The sequence below is a fragment of the Geotrypetes seraphini genome, chromosome 15 (genome assembly GCF_902459505.1).
Source record: "Geotrypetes seraphini chromosome 15, aGeoSer1.1, whole genome shotgun sequence".
Lineage (NCBI taxonomy): Eukaryota > Metazoa > Chordata > Amphibia > Gymnophiona > Dermophiidae > Geotrypetes > Geotrypetes seraphini.
In genome coordinates, this window is record NC_047098.1 from 7,816,029 (window position 1) to 7,836,140 (window position 20,112).

Sequence of the window (20,112 nt, forward strand, 5' to 3'; positions counted from 1 at the left end):
TTCGCGGTTTTTCGAGATTCGCGGGGATTCCTGGAACGGAACCCCCGCGAATCTCGGGGGAGCACTGTACTAGCATTGGTGTAGCGATGGTGAGTGACACCCAGGGCAGTGGCGCTGCTTCCCTGCTTCCCCCCACTCCTTCCCCTCCCGCCATGTAAGTGCCCCCCTCCTTCTCCATACCTTTTTAATTTTCCCAGCGCTAGCAGCATTTCGAACTTGCTGCCCGCGTCATGTCTGCTCTCCCGCTGATGTCGCTTCTAGGCGCGGGAACTGGAAGTGATGTCAAAGAGAGCCAACAGCGACAAGGGCAGCAAGTTCATGATACTGCTCGTACCGGGAAAATGAAAGAGGCATGAGGGAAGGGATGGGGTGCACGGCGGGGGAGAGGGGCGGAGGGGATGATTGCCTGGCATGGACTGCCCGCTCCCTCTTACTACGCCACTGTACCAATTTGTAGCTTATCAAGCGCCCAAATAACTTAAAAACAATCCGCAAAGGGCATATACAGTCACGAGTGACCCACAAGATAAAAACCAAGTCATGTATATTTAAAAATTTATAGCCCGCAGCATCCCACAATTCTTTGTGGGGTACAATAAAGCATATATAACACTGTAACAAACTAACATAACATAATATAACTAAAAAAATAATTATAAAATAAAACTTCTAGAAATAATCTCTCGTAACTGACCTTGTCTTTACACTTTTTTCTAAATTGCAACACAAGGGGACACAGTGGGTTGTTTTAAGAGTAGTTGTTTTTAAGATTTCGTTTTGGGATGGTTATTCCTAAGTCTTTGTGTTCGTACTCTGTAAACCGCTTCGTTGTAGATAGTATATACATTTTTTTAATGGTTTGCCCGATCTTCTAGTCCACAGTCTTTTGTTTTGCTGCTTCATTTCCTTTCTGGAAGCTTTTCGGTGCCATTTGGCTTGTGCTGTTTTTGTCTTCAGGATAAATATGACCTGGGCATGATGATGCTGACATTTCCTGTGTCACGTCAAAGGAATTTATTTCATTTTGCTTCACACGTGTAGTGTTTATTGCATTCTAACACATGCTATTATTACTTTGAAAATGCACTAAGGAGTCCTTTTAATAAGCTGCGATAACACATGCTCAATGCAGATGAAAATGCACTACCGCAAGAAGCACTTTGGTAATTTGGAAATTAGCAAGTGTTTTAGTACTGGGGGGGGAGCAAGTTTGGGGGCAGAAAGTGGTCGTGGCTATGCTAATCCGTTAATGCATGGGATGAGCCCAGGATTAGTGCGTTGGCCCCGAACACTTACAAAATTGGTGACAATAAGGTCTCATACGCTAATAGTCATACACTAACGAGCAGTGGCATAGCGAGGATGAGTGGTGCCCTTCCCCCACCCTCTTCTCCACCTCCCCCATCGCACACCCCTTCACTTCCCCCGTACATATTTAATTTTCCTGGCGCGAGCAGCATCGGGAAACTTGCTGCCCGCGTCAGTGTCGGCTCTCCCTCTGACATCACTTCCTGGGCGTGGGATCTGGAAGCGATGTCGGAGAGAGAGCCAACACTGATGCGGGCAGCACATTCCTGATTCTTGTACGTTTCATGGCTCCACATCATTCTCTTGGGTGGGCTGGGAACTTTTCAGTGGCCTCTCACATTATGATGTCATAATGCCTCATTCCACCAATGCCTAAGAGCCAGCCTCGTCATTGATGTCACAATGGCTTGCTTTCCCTACACTTGTGGCCAGTTACTAGATGCATTTGCCTCATTGAAACAAAAAAGTGTCAAGAAAAGTGTGGAATAACTTGTAAGCTTCGTGGCTCCACGGTGTTCTCTTCTTGGTTGGGCTGAGAACTTTGCAGTGGCCCCTTGCAGGCACCTTTGTGGCTTTTATAAAATAAATTCCTACAGTGCATGGAAATGCAAACACACAGATTCGCACATGTGCGTGTACACGTATCTGCACATTTTATAAAGTGCACGCGAACACCCTCAGGAATGCCGACATGTGGCTGGCTTAAAAATAACATTATTACAGCATATAGAGTTTTTTATTTAATTTTCTTAATGTACTTCCTTTATATCAGTAAATCATAGCCAAAGCCAATTTAGATTAACAAAACTAAATAATTAGAAAAGAGAAGGAAGACAAAGGAAACAGGAGGGGCAGGGGCATATCCTCATAATTTATACATGCATATATAAATGTGATTTTAGAAGAAACTGTTTTATAAATGGGAGATGCCTGGCCCCCTCCCGTCTCACTGGCACAAGTGTTTTTTCACAGCTGACACGGGAGTCTTGCTCTTTGTTTAAATACTCGCATAAAGCTCCCTCTTGATCCAATGACCCAAGCTGCTGCTTTCCACAAATTGCTTTCAGCCCGACCCTTTATCTCTTGAAGCTGCATGTCAAGGTTTCTGCTCTGCCGTGCCACACTGCAGTAGAAATCTTTCCACAGCGTTGACTGCGCAAATTTCAGCCCCAGGTACCAGGAAATGTTCACACACCTACTTTTTGTACAGCTGAGCTCACCCACTTTTCTAGCCAAGATTCCTTGCAGTTTTAAAACCGTTTTCCTGCGCCGTGTTGTAGACGGGGCCCTGAGTAGTGTCTTTCTGTGGACAGTCTTGCCATAAAGCCAAAGTGCTACCTGGCGATGAATGCTTTTCCTCTGTGATATTTGCCTCTTGTTACTGCTGCCAGCCGTTTGTGTATTACGAAGAAACATCGAGCTGATGCATTTTGACATTCATCCTGACTCCCCAGGACTTTCTTGGGAGGGAGAAACTGGAATATTGACTGATGAGAATATATGCCTTTCATTTTTCCAAGCTGTATAACCTTGTATACCTGAGAGTTCATAAGTCATGGTAACTTATTTTTTTTTTTCTCTCAAAAATACGTGGACACTGGAAATCTAATATATATGTTTGAAAGTGAGTGACACGTACGTCTTAATGTTGCCACCAGATGAGAGAGGAGTGCTGCGGTCTCTGGAAGGGGAGAAGCAAAAAGCATTGACATTGGAAATCATCTTTTTATTATCAAACAAGGCATAAATGTAATGTAATGTAATGTAATTTATTTCTTATATACCGCTACATCCGTTAGGTTCTAAGCGGTTTGAAGAAAATATACATTAAGATTATAAATGAGAAGTAAGAAGGTACTTAAAAAATTCCCTTACTGTCCCGAAGGCTCACAATCTAACTAAAGTACCTGGAAATTAATAAAGAAGAGAAAATAAAGATGGTTGAAAAAAGAAAAATTCTATGTGAATTTATAGGATGGAAATTAAACTGACAGTGAAGAACTGTATGAAAAATACATATGGAATTCAGTTAGAGAGGGTAGGTTACAATCTATTTATGGTATTTGTTTAATTGGAATAAATGTTAGCTGTTTCACTAAACCAAGAACACAATCAGCCCGAGAGCGAGTCTGTTTAGCTGTTAACATCCTTCAAAGCGTTGTCATGTAGGATTATGACAGTTCTAGACGTTTCTCTCATACATAATACAAAAAAAAAGTAGGTCAGAATAGAGGTCCAAAAACCCCAATGCAAAATTTATTCACCACATACAGTCATAAATAGAAAAATGATTTTGGGGGTCCTTTTAATAAGGCGCATTAAATGTTAAGGCGTCCATAGAATATTATGGATGCCTTAGTATCAAAAGGACCCCTTTATGCGGTGACTAAATTTTGCATTGGAGTTTAGGACTTCTTTTCTGACCTCCTGGTTTTGAGTTTGGTTTTTGTTTTGTTTTTGTATCCCGTACTGCGCGACGCAGTGGTACAGCAGAAATGACTTGTAAGGCCGTGCATTCACAGTGTCTCCATCATGAATTGAATGACACACATGACAACCTGGAAGACTACTTTGAAGGACGCTAACGGTTAAGCAATTTATACTTGTACTTTGTTATTCACGTACACTGTATGCCATAATAAAAAAAATGATTTCAAATGTCATCTTTTTATTTTTTTTTGCTTCTCACCTAGCAGAGAGCACGACACTCATCTCTCGTTGAGTGGCATCACACACTTTCAATTTGGAGTTACTCATATTTTACGTTAAACTATACTGAAAATAAAAAGCCTTTATTTTTATGATAACAGGCTGTGTTCATTGCTTGTTTGTCTGTCTTGGCTGTTTAGATTGTAAGCTCTTTGGAGCAGGGACTGTCTTTGTGATTCTGTACAGCGCTGCGTGCGTCTGGTAGCGCTATAGAAATAATTCAAAAGTAGTAGTGTGAAGAGCTTCAGTCTTTGGGAAGCAGAGCTGAGATTGTGACGTCATAATGCCTCATTCCACCAATAAGAAGAGGCAACCTCGTCAGTGATGTCACAATGGCTCGATTGTCCTGTACAGTACTCCCTGATATTCGCGGGGGTTCCGTTCCAGGAACCCCAGCGAATGTTGAAAAAAAATGCGAATACGTTTTTTAGCAGGGGAGACAGGAGAGGTCAGCCGGAGCGCCGGTGAGTGAAGGAAATCACTCGTGGTATGCTCCGACCGCCTCTTCCTGTACTAAAGTCGGGCCTCGCCAATCAGGAGCTGAGGCTGCAGCTCTATCCACTAAGCTCCAGAATTGGGCTCCATTGTCCCGAGTACAAAAACTTAGGCTGTTTTTTTATCAAGCTGTGTTAGGGTTTTTTGGGTTTTTTTTATTATCGATAGCTGCGGTAAAAGCTCCAATGCTCATAGCTTTTACTGCAGCGCCTGGTGATAACAAACCCTAACATGGCTTGACAGAAAGGGGGGCTTTAGATTAGAGAATGACATGGGGACAAATTTTTCCCCATCCTCCCAGGAACTAAATTTCCCTGTCCCGTCCCCATGGGTTTTGGCGCTGTCTCTGTCCCATTCCTGTAACCTCTGCCTTTACTGTACAAGCCTCAAATGCTTATGATTTTAAAGTGTTTGAGGCTTGTGCAGATGAGGACAGAGTTTGCAGAAATGGGGACAGGAAAATAAGTTCCCAGGGGGACGGAGGAAAATTTGTCCCCTTGTCATTATGTACTTGGGAGAATAGAATTGAATAAATAAATAGTGTGAAAAGTTCCAGCCTCTGATAACCAGAGCTGAGACGGTGATGTCATTCCTACCTGTTTGGCCATTTTTAAATGGTCAGATAGGTGCTTTCTTTCTTGTGCAGAAATCCTTCACTGCCTTTACTGATCCCTTGACAGCTTTATTATCCCATCGTGTGGTTAGGTTGACGCAAATGATTCCAGCCTCATACTGAATTCAGCAGAGCTTAACCATATTAAAGCATTTAGGTATGAAAGATTTTCTGGTATAGAACATTGCTGATTACATGGTACCTCAGGGACCTGAGTCATGAAGTTTTGTGGGGTTTTTTCCCATCGACGTAGAATGGAAGTAACGCCTTCAGAGATTTAAGCCCTCACGGTGCTATTTATAAATGATTCTGCAATTTCTACCCGGCTTAACCTACCTCCCCGCTACATTTTTCATTATTATATGTTATTAAATCTTGCAATACATGTGCAGGTTTCAAGTTTAATAGTTTTTTTTTGATTAATCGTTTAATCATACTTCTAAGCGATGAACAGTTTAAAATTACATTTGATGGGAAACAATACAATAAAAAACAAAATTAACATACTCATAACATTGGGTAAAGGGGAAGTGAAATACAAATCAATAAATTAAAGTAAAAACAAAAAGGGAAAGATACAGAAGGTAAACAAAATAACAATAAAATATTATAAGATGAAATTTATTAGGGCTATGGGGTATTAAAATTAGTTTTCAAAGGCATCCTTGAAAAGAAATGTTTTTAAATTACTTTTAAATTTTCCAAGTTCCTGTTCTTCCCTTAAAAACATTGGAAGGGCATTCCAAGTCTGTGGTGCGGTAACCGAAAAAATAAATTGCCGTCTTGTATTAATAACCTTCAGCGAAGGAATAGTCAATAAATTCTGTTCATTGGATCTCAAAACTCTATTTGGAGAGTATGGAATTAATAATTTGTATATAAATGCTGGAGTTTTATTACAAAGAGATTTGAAAGTCAGTATACAAAGCTTCTATGTAATTCGATGGGTAACTGGAAGCCAGTGTGCATTTTTAAGAAGCGGTGTTCTGTCCAAGATGTGCACCCCAGAGCGTTAGCCCATTCTAAGCACATCTTTTGTGATAACGATGAGAGCGGCTGCTAATTAGACACCAGGAAAGCAAAAGTTCCCTTGGATCATCAAACTGAGTTACCGCTGCGAGGGTTCCGTTTGAGTCGGTGATTTTACCATGGAGGCAACTTATTTGGAGGGAACATCTTAGACTGAATGACAATATCTGTTCTTAAAGGACAATGTCTCGAGGGCTTTGACTGCAATTCTCGTCCATTGATAAGCCTGGCTTGAGTTTCATGTTATAAGATCTTAGTAGATAACAAGGGTTAATCTAAGGTTAAGAGGCTTCAAGAGAACACTAAGCATTAAGGTCATTAGTGCTGGTTTGTAGCATAGCCAGGGCTAGGCCATGTGGGCACAGGCGCACCCAATCTGGGCTTGGGCCCAGCTGAAGATGCATAGTAACACAGTAGATGACGGCAGATAAAGACCCAAATGGTCCATCCAGTCTGCCCAACCTGATTCAATTTAAATTTTTTTCTTCTTCTCAGCTATTTGTGGGCAAGAATCCAAAGCTCTGCCCGGTACTGTTTTTAGGTTCCAACTACTGAAGTCTCCATCAAAGCTCACTCCAGTCCATCTATACCAGGGGTCTCAAAGTCCCTCCTTGAGGGCCGCAATCCAGTCGGGTTTTCAGGATTTCCCCCATGAATATGCATGAGATCTATGTAAATGCACTGCTTTCAATGCATATTCATGGGGGAAATCCTGAAAACCCGACTGGATTGCGGCCCTCGAGGAGGGACTTTGAGATCCCTGATCTACACCCTCCCAGCCATTGAAGCCCTCCCCAGCCCATCCTCCCCCAAACGGCCATGTACAGACACAGACCGTGCAAGTCAGTGGCGACTCACCTGCAGCTCAAAGCCTGCCCTCTGATGCAACTTCCAGTTTGTACGTAGGTAGGACTGGGTCAGAGGGAAGGCCCAGAGGTGGCTTAAGTAGCGGGTACGAGAAATGAAGGCTTTATGTTCAATAATTTTTTATTGACTTTTAAGAATAAAATATACATAACAAAAATTTTACAAAGAATATCATCTCAACTCAGTTAATACATTGTAGATATATAAATTCAAAGAAATCAACAATTATCACAACAATACAAACACGATAAAGTACCTCCCAACACTCCCCCCCCCCTCCCAAGGCTTTAAAAGGTACAGAGGGGTGGGGTGGGGGGAGAGTTGAGAAATGCCTGGGGGCACTGGTGTAGTAAGGCGTGGTCTTTGTAAAGGGTGCAGGCACCCGTTCTTTCTGCCCCACTCCTTCCCAAATCCCCCCTCCCCGCTGCACGCATGCTCCCCATCCCTCGTACCTCTTTAATTTTCCCTGCATGCGCAGATGGTCAGAGCATTTGCACTAGCTTCGTTCATAGGTCTGCGAGGCGGCCGTGAGCCATGACTGAATGTGGATGACAGGTGATGGACTGGAACAGTGACGAGCTGAAGCCTTGATGACGGCTTCAGGGCACGTAAGCTTTTTGCTTTTGCTGATTCATTCACCCATCAAGAAGAAGATTCGAAAACTGCTATACTTCACTTCAAAAAGTCACCCTTTCCTGCATGATATAGCGGAATTAGAAAAGGTATTTGTATTTATTCATACCTCGCCTTTCCCAAGACCGGTCACAGTACAGTACATACGATACGAGAAATCAAACATCAACATAATAATGTAAAGCCTCCTAAAATTACAAAGAGGCTACTAGCGCTTCTCATCAAAAAACTATAAATCAAGTCCCATATTTTATCTTACAGAAGAGGTGTTTCTTCAACATTTTCTTAAAACTGTCGTAAATATCCCAGAAGGTACAGAGAAGGGTGACAAAAATTATATAAGGGATGGGATAACTTCCCTTTGAAGAAAGCCTACAGCGACTAGGGCTCTTTAGCTTGGAGAAGAGACAGATCAGGGGTGATATAGAGGTCTATAAAAATATGGGATACGCCTGTTTAGTTTGGGGGTGAGCCAAAGACTAAGGAAGTGGGGCAGGGGACCAATTCAGCATTAGCACCTGCCACATATGGGAGGGGGCACTCTGATTTGAACCCTCAAAAAGACAAAATAGTATCCTGTCGGGGTGCAATTGTCGGGTCATCTCCCATTCAGTGCACACGTTTGTCCTGCACGCAAATGTCGGGACACAATTGTCCGTGCATTTGACGGATCACCATAAATCAAGGGACAAGACACTGATGTGTGGTAGATCCCAGAGCAGGGAACCCCCCCCCCCCCAAAAAAAAAAAGTCCACCATGACAGTTCCATAAAAACAGAAGCAAAGCAGAAAGCAAAAACTGTGGAACTGATAAGCTCGATTAAAAAGTTAAGTTCAACAAAGTGTAGAAAATAACAACATATAATATTCAGTAACGCAATGAAACACAGTACAGTTTATGATTTGTGGCATAGACCCGACACGGGCCGTGTTTCGGTCGTGAAAACAACCTTCTGGGGGCCCGGTACTGCTATTATGGGGCAAAGACCTAAAACAATTGCTCTCGCCCTTCACTTACGATGAATTCAGTAAGCGCCTAAAAATATACCTATTCATGAAGTACCTAGACAACTGACCCGCACTCCACTCAACAACGGTTTTCTTGACCTATTTCTCACTCTCTTCTCTCTTCAGGTCACTCATTTTGTACCTCTTGTAATCTTTTGTAAACCGCATAGAACTTCACGGTATTGTGGTATATAAACTCATTATTATTATTATAAGAACAAGAAATGCCTCCACTGGGTCAGACCAGAGGTCCTTCGTGCCCAGCAGTCCGCCCACGCGGTGGCCCAACAGGTCTAGGACCTGTGCAGTAGCCCTCTATCTATACCCCTCTATCCCTTTTTCCAGTAGGAAATTTTCCAATCCTTTCTTGAACCCATGCACCGTACTCTGCCCTATTACGCCCTCTGGAAGCACATTCCAGATGTCCACAACACGCTGGGTAAAGAAAAACTTCCTAGCATCCGTTTTGAATCTGTCCCCTTTCAGCTTTTCCGAATGCCCTCTTGTTCTTTTATGTTCTGAAAGTTTGAAGAATCTGTCCCTCTCTACTCTCTCTATGCCCTTCATGATCTTGTAGGTTTCTATCATTATAAACCACAAGCTTAGGAATAGCGACAAAAAGCGACAAACTACTGTGCCCAACCAAGCGTAGTCTTCTACTTGACTAAAGAGCCTCTTTATTTTCTGCACCTTGTTGAAATTAAAGTTTTTATCGAGATCATCAGTTCCACGGTTTTTGCTTTCTGTTTGATAGATCCCTGCATTCATAAAGCAGTTCAACCAAATCTATCTTGGGGTCTGGCAAGACACTCTTAGCTGCCTGCCGCGGCTTTTCAAAGAGTTGTGTTGAATGTGTTCTGTGCAAACAAAGCTTTCCAAATCCACATCGTTAGGTCTCGGTTGGAGGTTATTAGAAGCTAAGGCGAAGGGTTTATGAATGTCTATATTCTCTCGCTGTTCTGGATGGTGCATGTGCAAAGGAGCTGCAGGGTTTTAATTAAAAATAATAAATATTCCCCCCTCACCCCTCAATCATTTCGGAAATGCTGAGAGCTGTGTTGTACTCTGGAATGAGCTGGTGCCAGGTTTAAATCCGGGACAAAGACGTAACTGCACTAGCCAGAGCGTGCAGGCAGGGCAAGTTCTCCGATCCGCTCATGTGTCGCCTTTAATTAGTGAAGTCTTTGGAGGATACGTATTTCAGATTAATTCAGCACCTATAAATGGCTGCACTAAGTTGGTTTTCCCCACATGCAATACAAAACAGTGCCACCAGCCTCCAGAGATGGAGACAATCACAAGAAGCTTTATTGTTGGACCCAACATGGGCTGTGTTTTGAGGTGATACACCTGCGTCAGGGATTCATACAAACATATTAAAAAAAACAAAAAAAAACTTCATGGTCAAATAACATTTTTAAAATTTATTTTAGAAATGTATTTACCTTTTAAGCCTAAACAGTTTACATGTGTTTGTTTATTTCTCACCCGCCCTTATCCAGGGCGAGTTACATATTAACATACAAAATAAAGGATTTATATTAATTGTACAAAACACTTCAGAGACACACTATAACAAATTGCATACTTACATATCAAATCAAATTACATATAATATACATTACATTAGAGATTTCTATTCCTTCATTACCTTGCGGTTCAAAGCGGATTACAAAAGAGGGGAAAAAAAACGAGGGTTACAATGGAAGAACATTTGTCCTTTCTAGATGTCGCATTAACGACGAATATCATTTAAGGCCAAAACTGGCCAAACCCACACATACATCAAAATATAAAATTCCATAAGTCATACAGGATGCCTCAATAACAGACATCAATAAACCAAATAAAACAAACCAGACCATTTACATACATAATACAATAAAACAATATAATCCAACAAATGTGACAAATATTCCTCAAAAAATCAGATGACATACCCAGCAAAAAGGCAATCATAAAAACCAACTTCTAAAGAAAATGCATTAACAACTGCGTTTTAAGCAGTTTTTTGAAGTTACCCTTGTCGTAACTGAATTTGCAAGTGAATTCCACAATTTGACCCCCGCAGAGCAAAAAAAAACAAACCATTTTACTGGTCTCAGCGTATTTTGGATTAGCATTTGTTTTTAATAGAGCTGAATTCTCAGAAAGCAGAGACCTAGATGGTAGATAGTTTGACTTAAAACAGTTCAGGTATGGTCCTGTACAAGAATTGATGGCAGATCACTATTGCTTTATATTGAGATCTAAAAACCATAGGAAAAGGACCTGGGTGTACTGATAGGACCCTGAAACCATCGGCGCAATGTGCGGTGGCGGCAAAGAAAGCAAATAGAATGCTAGGCATGATAAATTACAAGTGGATCAGAGAAAGTTATAATACCGCTCTACAGAGCCATGGTCAGACCACACCTGGAATACTGCGTCCAGAATTGGTCTCCGTACCTAAAGAAGGATATAAAACCACTAGAGAGGGTGCAGAGATGAGCAACGAAGCTAGTGAAAGGTATGGAAAACCTGGACTATGAGGAACGACTTAGGAGACTGGGGTTGTTCTCCCTTGAGAAGAGGAGACTGCGAGGGGATCTGATCGAGACTTTCAAAATACTGAAAGATTCGACAAAATAGGGCAGGGGAAGCTGTTATTTACAATGTCCGATGTGACACGGACAAGAGGACATAGACTGAAGCTAAGGGGGGACAGGTCCAAGACAAATATCAGGAAGTTCTGTTTTACGCAGCAAGTGGTGGACACCTGGAAAGCTCTCTCAGAGGAAGTAATTGCAGAATCCACTGTTCTAGGATTTAAGGGTAAACTAGATGCACATCTCCTTAAGAGATCACACAATGCACAATAATTAATCCAATTTAAGGGTGCTCTATCTGATATGTCACCAATTCTCAACTAGATAGTGGAATTTACTATCAGTTATTTTGCATCCTTATATTTTCCATTTTTCTTTTCTTTCTTTTCACTTGTTCAGGAACCTCAGCGCCACCCTCAGAGCTCAAACTGGTTCATTGCTCTAAGCTTTATGTGTTAGCTCCTCATCGGGTCCTTTTTATTTATAAACTTATTTGCTTTTGTATGATTTATAATTTCTCAGCGTTTAAGCGTTTGAGCATTTAAGCAATACTTAGCTTTATATCTTGTGGTCTCTGGCTAGGGGACTACAAGATATAAAGCTAAGTGTTGCTTTAATGCTTAAATGCTCAAACGCTTAAACGCTGAGAAAATTATAAATCATGCAAAAGCAAATAAGTTTATAAATAAAAAGGACCCGATGAGGAGCTAACACGTAAAGCTTAGAGCAATGAACCAGTTTGAGCTCTGAGTGGTGGCGCTGAGGTTCCTGAACAAGTGAAAAGAAAGAAAAGGAAAAAGGAAAATATAAGGATGCAAAATAACTGATAGTAAATTCCACTATCTAGTTGAGGATTGGTGACACTTCCTTAAGAGAGGCATAGAGTGATACGGGTAATGGTAAATTAGAAGCACATCTCCCTTGAGAAGCATACAGTGATAAGGGGATTAAAACTATGCCAGGGTACACCTGGCGGGGCCTCCGCGTGTGCGGATTACCGGACTTGATGAACCCAGGGTCTGATCCGGAGATGGCAATTCTTATGTTCTAAGAGATCAAGGTTATTGCAGATGAATAGACTGGATGGGCCATTTGGCCTTTATCTGCCATCATGTTTCTATGTAACTCAGAAGGGGGTTGTGGCCATGGAAGGGGCATGGGTGGGCTAGGGGGCATTTGGGTGGTGCAATTGAACATTGGGGATGCACACCCACCTTGATGCCAGCATTTACACCAAAGTTGGGAGTGGAAATCAGTGCTGAACGCCAATTTCTGAACACTATTTACTGAATCAGGCCTCCCTAGGCACCTAACTTAATTAAAAAGCTTAATCAGCACCAATAATTAACAATGAGCAGCATGTAATTGACATAAATTGTACTTAATTGAATTGTAGGTGCCTAACTTTGAGGTAAGCGCCTAGTCCAAGGGGGCCTACCAGAAAGTAGGCATGGTTAGGGGGAGGATCGTGAACATGTTTTTCATGTAGGCACCTATTTTGGACAGGCATTCTAGACAGCTCCTTATAGAATTATCACCAAATTTATGATCAAGACCTTTAAAACATTGACTAAGTTAAATAAATATGCTCCAACTCATTCTCTTGTGCACTAGTGACAGTGTCTGGAAAAGATAACTTCCTAAGTGGATTTTTTTTGTTGTTGTTGTTATAACAAGCACTAAGGGTATGAAGACTCTGACCAGTTAGTTTCTACATGTATATAATCCTATTCTATAATCGTGCCCCCAATTACTCTCTTAACTTTGGGTACCGTTTTTAGAATCAAGGGACTAGGCTCTTCCCATCCCTCACTACTTACTCTTCAGAACCATGGCCAGCTCCTCTAAAGAAAGATGTCTTCCTCAAATTTAAAATGTATAGGTCTGTTCAATTGTTTACAGTGTGCTTGAAAATTCTGACTAGGCTGTACATACCAACTAAATAAAACCTCACGGGTTAAACAGATACAGCAGGACTTTGGATGACACAGGGATGGGGACTCACGGTAATCTGTGGTAACAAGGAAATATTTACCGCATTTACTGGAGTAAAAAGTCTCGTATGGTAAAAAAAAAAAAAAAAAAAAAAATTTGCAATTATCATTCATTATCATTTCTGCCTCCGTCCCATCTCGCTGCATTATCATACCTCATCAATCCTTAGAGCGCCTGCAAAAATCACTGCAGGCCTGCTCTGGAGCCTTCCCTCTGCTAGGCACATCTGCTGATGCAAATTCCTGTTCCATGAAAACATTGGGCTAGATTCACAAAGCAAACCGATCGTGTACCGATCAGTTTGCGACCCCCGTCCCGATTCAGTTACCTGTCTTCCAACCATCCTCCGATCCGCGCATGCAAATGAGGGCAAGGCCATACAAATGTAGGCAGGGACGCGATTCACTAAACTTTTTTCCTATCCGACTGTGCTCGCAAAAAGCCACTGCTCAGGACCAGTCGCTGAAGCCCTTGCGACTACCCTACCTTCTGCAGCCCTGCTCTCTGCCCTGTCAGCCCCAAGCTCTTGCTGCCCCGAATGCCTCCTGCAGCCCCGAACGTGCCTGCCTGCAGCTCCGAACATACCTGCCTTCCAGCCCCAAACACGCCTGCCTGCCTGCCCCAACTCTCCCACCCTTCCCTGCACTGCAAGCCCGTGGTTTTAACCCATGGGCTTAAGTGGGTTAAAACCATGGGCTCTCAAAAGTTCCTCAATCGCCAAAACGGCCCTGAGGTCCAGCAATAGCATTTTTGTAGGCTTTCTTGCGGCCCTGGCAGCGCTAAGAAGAAGAAGAAGAAAAATAAACCTTCCAACAGCACGGAGGTTCTTGCCCTCATTTGCATGTGCCATAACTGACTGGCAACTTCCAATCTTTGGGGAGGTCATGGCCCCTGTGGCCTCCCCCATTCTGACGCCCATAGAAATGTATATATGCAAATGTGCATCAGTAAAAAAACATCTGTTATCAAATGAAAGATTAACTTTTATGAGCTGAGCTGAAAGATAATTAAATGAAAGGAGATTAATCCACTATGAGATAGAAGATTAACTAATTGTATTAAGATAAGGTGATTATCTAAGTTGGAGACTAATATATTATAAGAAAGAAGATTAACTGATTGTATCAAGAATAAGAGAATTATTTAGGTTTTGTACTTTCATTTGATTATTAGAGGGGGAGGTTTTTTTATGCCAATGATTAGAGCTGGAGCCTTATCACCTATAAAATATTTGTTGATTCTCTATAGGAGATATATTGCTCCAATATCTGAGGCTTTTCCTACCCTCTAAAGAATAAGATGATAAAAAAAACAATAATAGGAATATTAACTTGTAAATTATTAAAGTAAAGAAATACATTAAAATATAACATTAAGGATATTTTGTGGGCTATTGGAGATTTAATAGTATCACTATTTACTTTATTGAACTCATAATCAAGACTCCATCATGTTTGGCTGACTGTTTGGTGCAGTGGATACTTTTGTTTATTTTAAACATTTATATCCCACATATCCAAAAATATATGCAGGTTTAAAAAAAAAAAAAAAAAAAAAACACACATAAAAATAATAATTATACAAACAAACAAACCCTAATATTCAAATCTAACACAACCTGCTCAACCAGTCAAATTGCATCAAATAAAAAGTAACCTCCCCCCCAAAAAAACTAAACTAAACTAAACCTTAACCTTATATACCGGGTCTTCAACCAAAGGAAGCTCGACGCGGTTAACAATAAATTAGAAAAATAAAGTAAACTGAACGACAAGAGTTAGTTTTCAAAATGTTTAGCGAATAAAAAAGTTTTTAGAAGTTTATGGAAGAGTTGGAAGGAACTGGGAAGTTCATTCCAAAGCAGGGCTCTTGGGCTGGGGATTCTCCGAACCCCCTGAAGGCCTTGACAGTACTGATCTGAATTTGATTGGCTGAGCAGCATCTGCCTGTTGCATGCTCAACCAATCAAATTCAGAACAGTGCCCTCAGGGCCTTTAGGGAGTGGGGTGAATCCCCTGAAGGCCCTGACCACATGCCACTGCCCATAACCCACCTATGCCTTTCCCATGAGAATGTCCTCTTTTGGGCTGTGTGTGGGAAAAGTTGGGCACTGAGATTAAGAACAGCGTGCAAGGGACATCTGTGAGCAACTTCAATTACGCACCAATTGAGTGACCAATTGGTGCCCATTACCTCGTCAAGTTGCATACAGATCTTAGATTCACACGCAAATTCCAGCACCTTATGGGAGGGGCCTTAGGTGCCAGGGCCAATCAGGGCCTTGGACCCCTTCCTGGTGCATTTCAGGATGCCCCAGGAAGGGGAAGGCCCACCATTTGGGAAGGCGGTTGCATCGTGCAATCTCACGCTCTACCAGATGCAGTCTCTTATCGCATCCCTCAACTTTGCATGCCGGGTCATACCCATGGGTAGAACTTTCATACGCAGACTAGCAGCAAATCAACTGTATCAAGCAAAAAGTTAAAAAAAAAAAACAACAGCAACAAAAGCAGGGCAGTAGAGCTGTGGATTCACTGAATCCCCTGAAAGCCCTCACTGCACGCCACTGGTTATGGGTGTCCCAAATGTTTGGTGTAACTTTGGGCGCATGACTTACAGCTGTTTCTATCAGGTGTACGTTTGGTGTGACCTGTTCGCTAGGGTTGGGCACTTTTTATAGAAATGGGCTCAGCGCTGATCTTTTCAGTACCTAACTTTCAGAGCTGTGTATAGAATCCCCCCTTGAATGACTATAAATGTTATTAACTGAATCCCTGCTAAAAATAAGGCGGGTAGTGGGGGGGGGAGGGGGAAGGGTGCTGTCCTTGACATTGTTAGTGCGAGGAAAGACCCCTACAGGCATTCAAGAGCATGAGGAAGAAGAGCAGTGTGAGCCTAACCAGTCTTTCTCATTGTTTTGGTTTGAGTGCACTCAGCTCTTTTCTTTGGCCTAGTAACAAGACTGTTTTGTGCAGCTATTGTGGTGCTAAACTATAAAAGGTGGTCATAGAAGAGGTAATGGATGCTGGTGCTCTTAGATAAGAACATAAAATTGCTATACTAGGTCCATCAAGCCCAGAATCCTGTTTCCAACAGTGGCCAACCCAGGTCCCAAGTACCTGGCAGAAACCCAAAGAGTAGCAACATTCCAGAGCTGAGATTGTGATGTCATAATGCCTCATTCCACCAATGCCTAAGAGACAACCTCAGCAGTGATGTCACAATGGCTTGATTATCCTATACATGGCTCACATAAGAATATAAGAGCTGCCATACTGGGACAGCCCAAAGGTTCTTCAGGCCCAGTATCCTGTTTCTAACAGTAGCCAACCCAGGTCCCGAGTACACTCAAACCTCGGTTTGCGAGTAACCCGGTTTGTGAGTGTTTTGCAAGACGAGCAAAACATTCTTGCAAAACGTGTCTCGCAAACCGAGTGCTGACTCGATTTGCGAGCACCCTCCCCCCCCCCCCGATAACCGGCATCGCTCCCCCCCTCCCCCCGCTCGCAAAGGCCGCCCCGCTCGAACAGGCACCCACCCGCGTGCGAACCGGCACCCCCCCCGCCCGAACAACTTAAACTTACCCCCCCCGTCTGGCACTGGCACGCAGACCACAGGACGTGCTGGTGCTGCTAGAAGATCTTCCTGCTTCTGCCGGCCTTGAGCATGCATCTGCGCATGCTCAAGGACTTCTAATTCTCCCTTTCGCCGAGATTGTCGGAGATCTCCGCAAGAGGGAGAATTAGAAGTCCTTGAGCATGCACAGATGCATGCTCAAGGCCGGCAGAAGCAGGAAGATTTTCTAGCAGCACCAGCACGTCCTGTGGGCTGCGTGCCGGTGCCAGACGGGGAGGTAAGTTTAAGTTGTTCGGGCGGGGGGTACTGGTTCGCGCAGGGGGGAGGTGACGGTTCACAAGGAAGGGGGTCTTTGTGAGTGGGGGGGGGGAGCAGTGCCGCTAGCCTCGGGGGGGGAGGAGGAACGTATCAAAGTGAGTTTCCATTATTTCCTATGGGGAAACTTACGAGCATGCTTCTGGAACGAATTATGCTCGTAAACCAAGGTACCACTGTACTTAGCTAGATCCCAAGTAGTAAAACAGATTTTATGTTGCTTATCTTAGGAATAAGCAGTAGATTTCCCCAAGCCATTTCAATAATGGCCTATGGACTTTTCTTTTAGGAAATTATCCAAACCTTTTTTAAACCCTGCTAAGCTAACTGACATCGCCAGTCTCCAGCAACCTAGAAATCTTAAAAAAGAACATAGAAAGATTTGGATGCTTACTCAACAGACCATCTAGATGAGCTCCCCCACTTCCCTGTATCCAGGTGCCTGTCTCCCATTTTCTCTTGAAAACCTGTGTGATGGAGATTTCACCGATCCGCTAGGCAGCTTGTTTTTGTGTACATGCTGTGTGCTCAGAACACTCTTCTTCATTTTCATTCTAAACTTTCCCTTCTGCAATTTAAGCCCATTATGTTTTCTCAAAGGCGATGAAGAACAATTGATTTCTGCCTGTTTTTATAACATCCACATTACATACATGTCTGGAACATACTGTACTGTGCGCAATATAACTGGCTCCATTCTGCTTTGCAATGAACAAACTGCAGGAATTAAAATTAAATTACAGAGACCAGGAAGTGCCATTGAATTGTCTGTCAGCAGTTAGGGGGAAATTCTAACAACGTGGATGCCTAGCGATGCCTAAATGAAATCTTAATTTTCCTAATTAGTTTAATTGGTGTGGTAATTGACCATGCCATTGAAAACCAATTAAAATTTTTTTTTTTAAAAACCCAAACAATTAAGAGTTCCATACAGAACTCGGACTGGTGCCTAATGATCTCTAAGTTGAGGCTGTGCCATCGACGCCTACCTGAAAAGTAGGTGTGGTTAGGGGGGTGGAGAATAGGCATGGTATGTTTTGGGCGTTACTAGGCGTCTGTGGTAAGCATCAGTAAATTTGGCCAAAAAAACCCAGGCTTAATATACTGGTGTCTACCATTAGGACACCCAAGTCAAGACAGGCGTCGCTAAGTGTGATTCTATAAAACAATGCCTAGCAGTTGATTGACGACTACGCCAAGTGACGCCTAGAATTTAGACACCATTGGTCGCTATTTATGGAATCAGGCCCTTACTGGGGTTTCATAATTTGTTATGAAACTTATTCACCTTTCCCTCCCTAAAAGGCTGCCTCTACAAGAGATTCATTGATAGAACCCTAGCATTCCAAGCGGGCAAATGGAACAATTGCCTTACTGCCCTCATCTCCAACTCTCCGCCCTACCACCTGTTCAGGAAGTCACTAAAAACCTACCTCTTCGACAAATTCCGCTAACTCTGCCTTCCCTCCTTCCCTGCACCCTCCCGACTTCGATATGCCTCCATTCCCTCTGACTTCGCCCTCCTTCCAAGCCACTTATGGCCTCTCTTACTCAATCTCTGTTTTTATCTAATTGCCCTGCCTCGCCAGGCCTCCATAGTATATGCCTTTTCATTGCCACATATTTAACATTGCTGTAAATGTATCACCGCTATTATATGTAACATCGCTGTAAACGTACAGTCTCTTCTTTAGTATATGTCTTTTTACTGCCATTTATGTAACATCTCTGTAAATGTAACAACGCTGTAATATGTATCATCGCTGTAAATGTACAGTCTCTTCTATTGTTAACCACATTGAGCTTCCATGGTATTGCGGTATACAAGAATAAAGTTATTATTATTATTATGAGTTAAGAGAGAGAGGAAGAGATAATGGTTACTGCGGATGGGCAGACTGGATGGGCCATTTGGCCTTGATCTGCCATCATGTTTCTATGTATATGCTAAGGCGGAATCATCTGTATACAGACCTGGGACTATTTCTCATTATTGCCAGCTGCAACTGTTTTTAATTCTTCTACTAAACTTGTGGGTGTAATAATAGATAATAAACTGACTTATCGCACACAAATCAGTGCCGTAATAAAGAATTGTTTCATTAGATTAAGGATGATCCGATCGCTGGCGAATATTCTGGACCCTCTATCTCTCAACATTTTAATTCATTCTCATCATATCTAAACTCGACTATTGTAATGCACTGTACAAAAAGACACCCGTCGGTTACAATTGATTCAAAATGCCGCCATAAAAATTATTGCAAATAAGAAAAAATTTGACCACGTCCCTCCTCTGCTAAAATCCGCTCACTGGCTACCAATTCCACACCTCCGCTTCTCTCCTTTAAAGCTCTGGCCTAGACACTAAAGAACCGGCTTTTATCCATAAATTTTTTATCCCGCGTGAACCGACACGAGTCCTAAGATCCTCCTTGCAGCACCTTCTCCATATACCATCACTGAAAATTATTGGCTCACGTCGGGCTACTTCCTTCGCAGTTACAGCTCCTACGATATGGATCTCCTTACCTCTGTATATCAGGGTGGAGAAAAACGTAGCCACATTTAAGGGAAATTTAAAGACCTACCTTTTCCAGGATGCATATGACTCCTAAATAGATCTCGATCATAGCCAGAGTTGCTCGATAATCCTGACTGCTTCCCCTCCCTTTTGTGGTTTACCTTTTTTGAACTCTTTACTTTTAATTTGTAGTTCTCCCGACTTTCCAAATATTTTTGTCAGTCAAGTGTTAAATAGATATTTGTCAATTTCGTCACCCTCTTTTTAATATAACTTGTAAAACGCTTAGAAATCTTGATTTGCGTTGAATCAAAATTTTAATAAACTTGAAACTATTAATAAGCCTGGGAGTTTCCAGCTCATCAACCGCTTTGCCGGTGTTTTGTTTTAGGAATAATTGAAATACAGACAATCGACGTTAGAACTGATCCGTGGTTATCTACAGGTTCTGG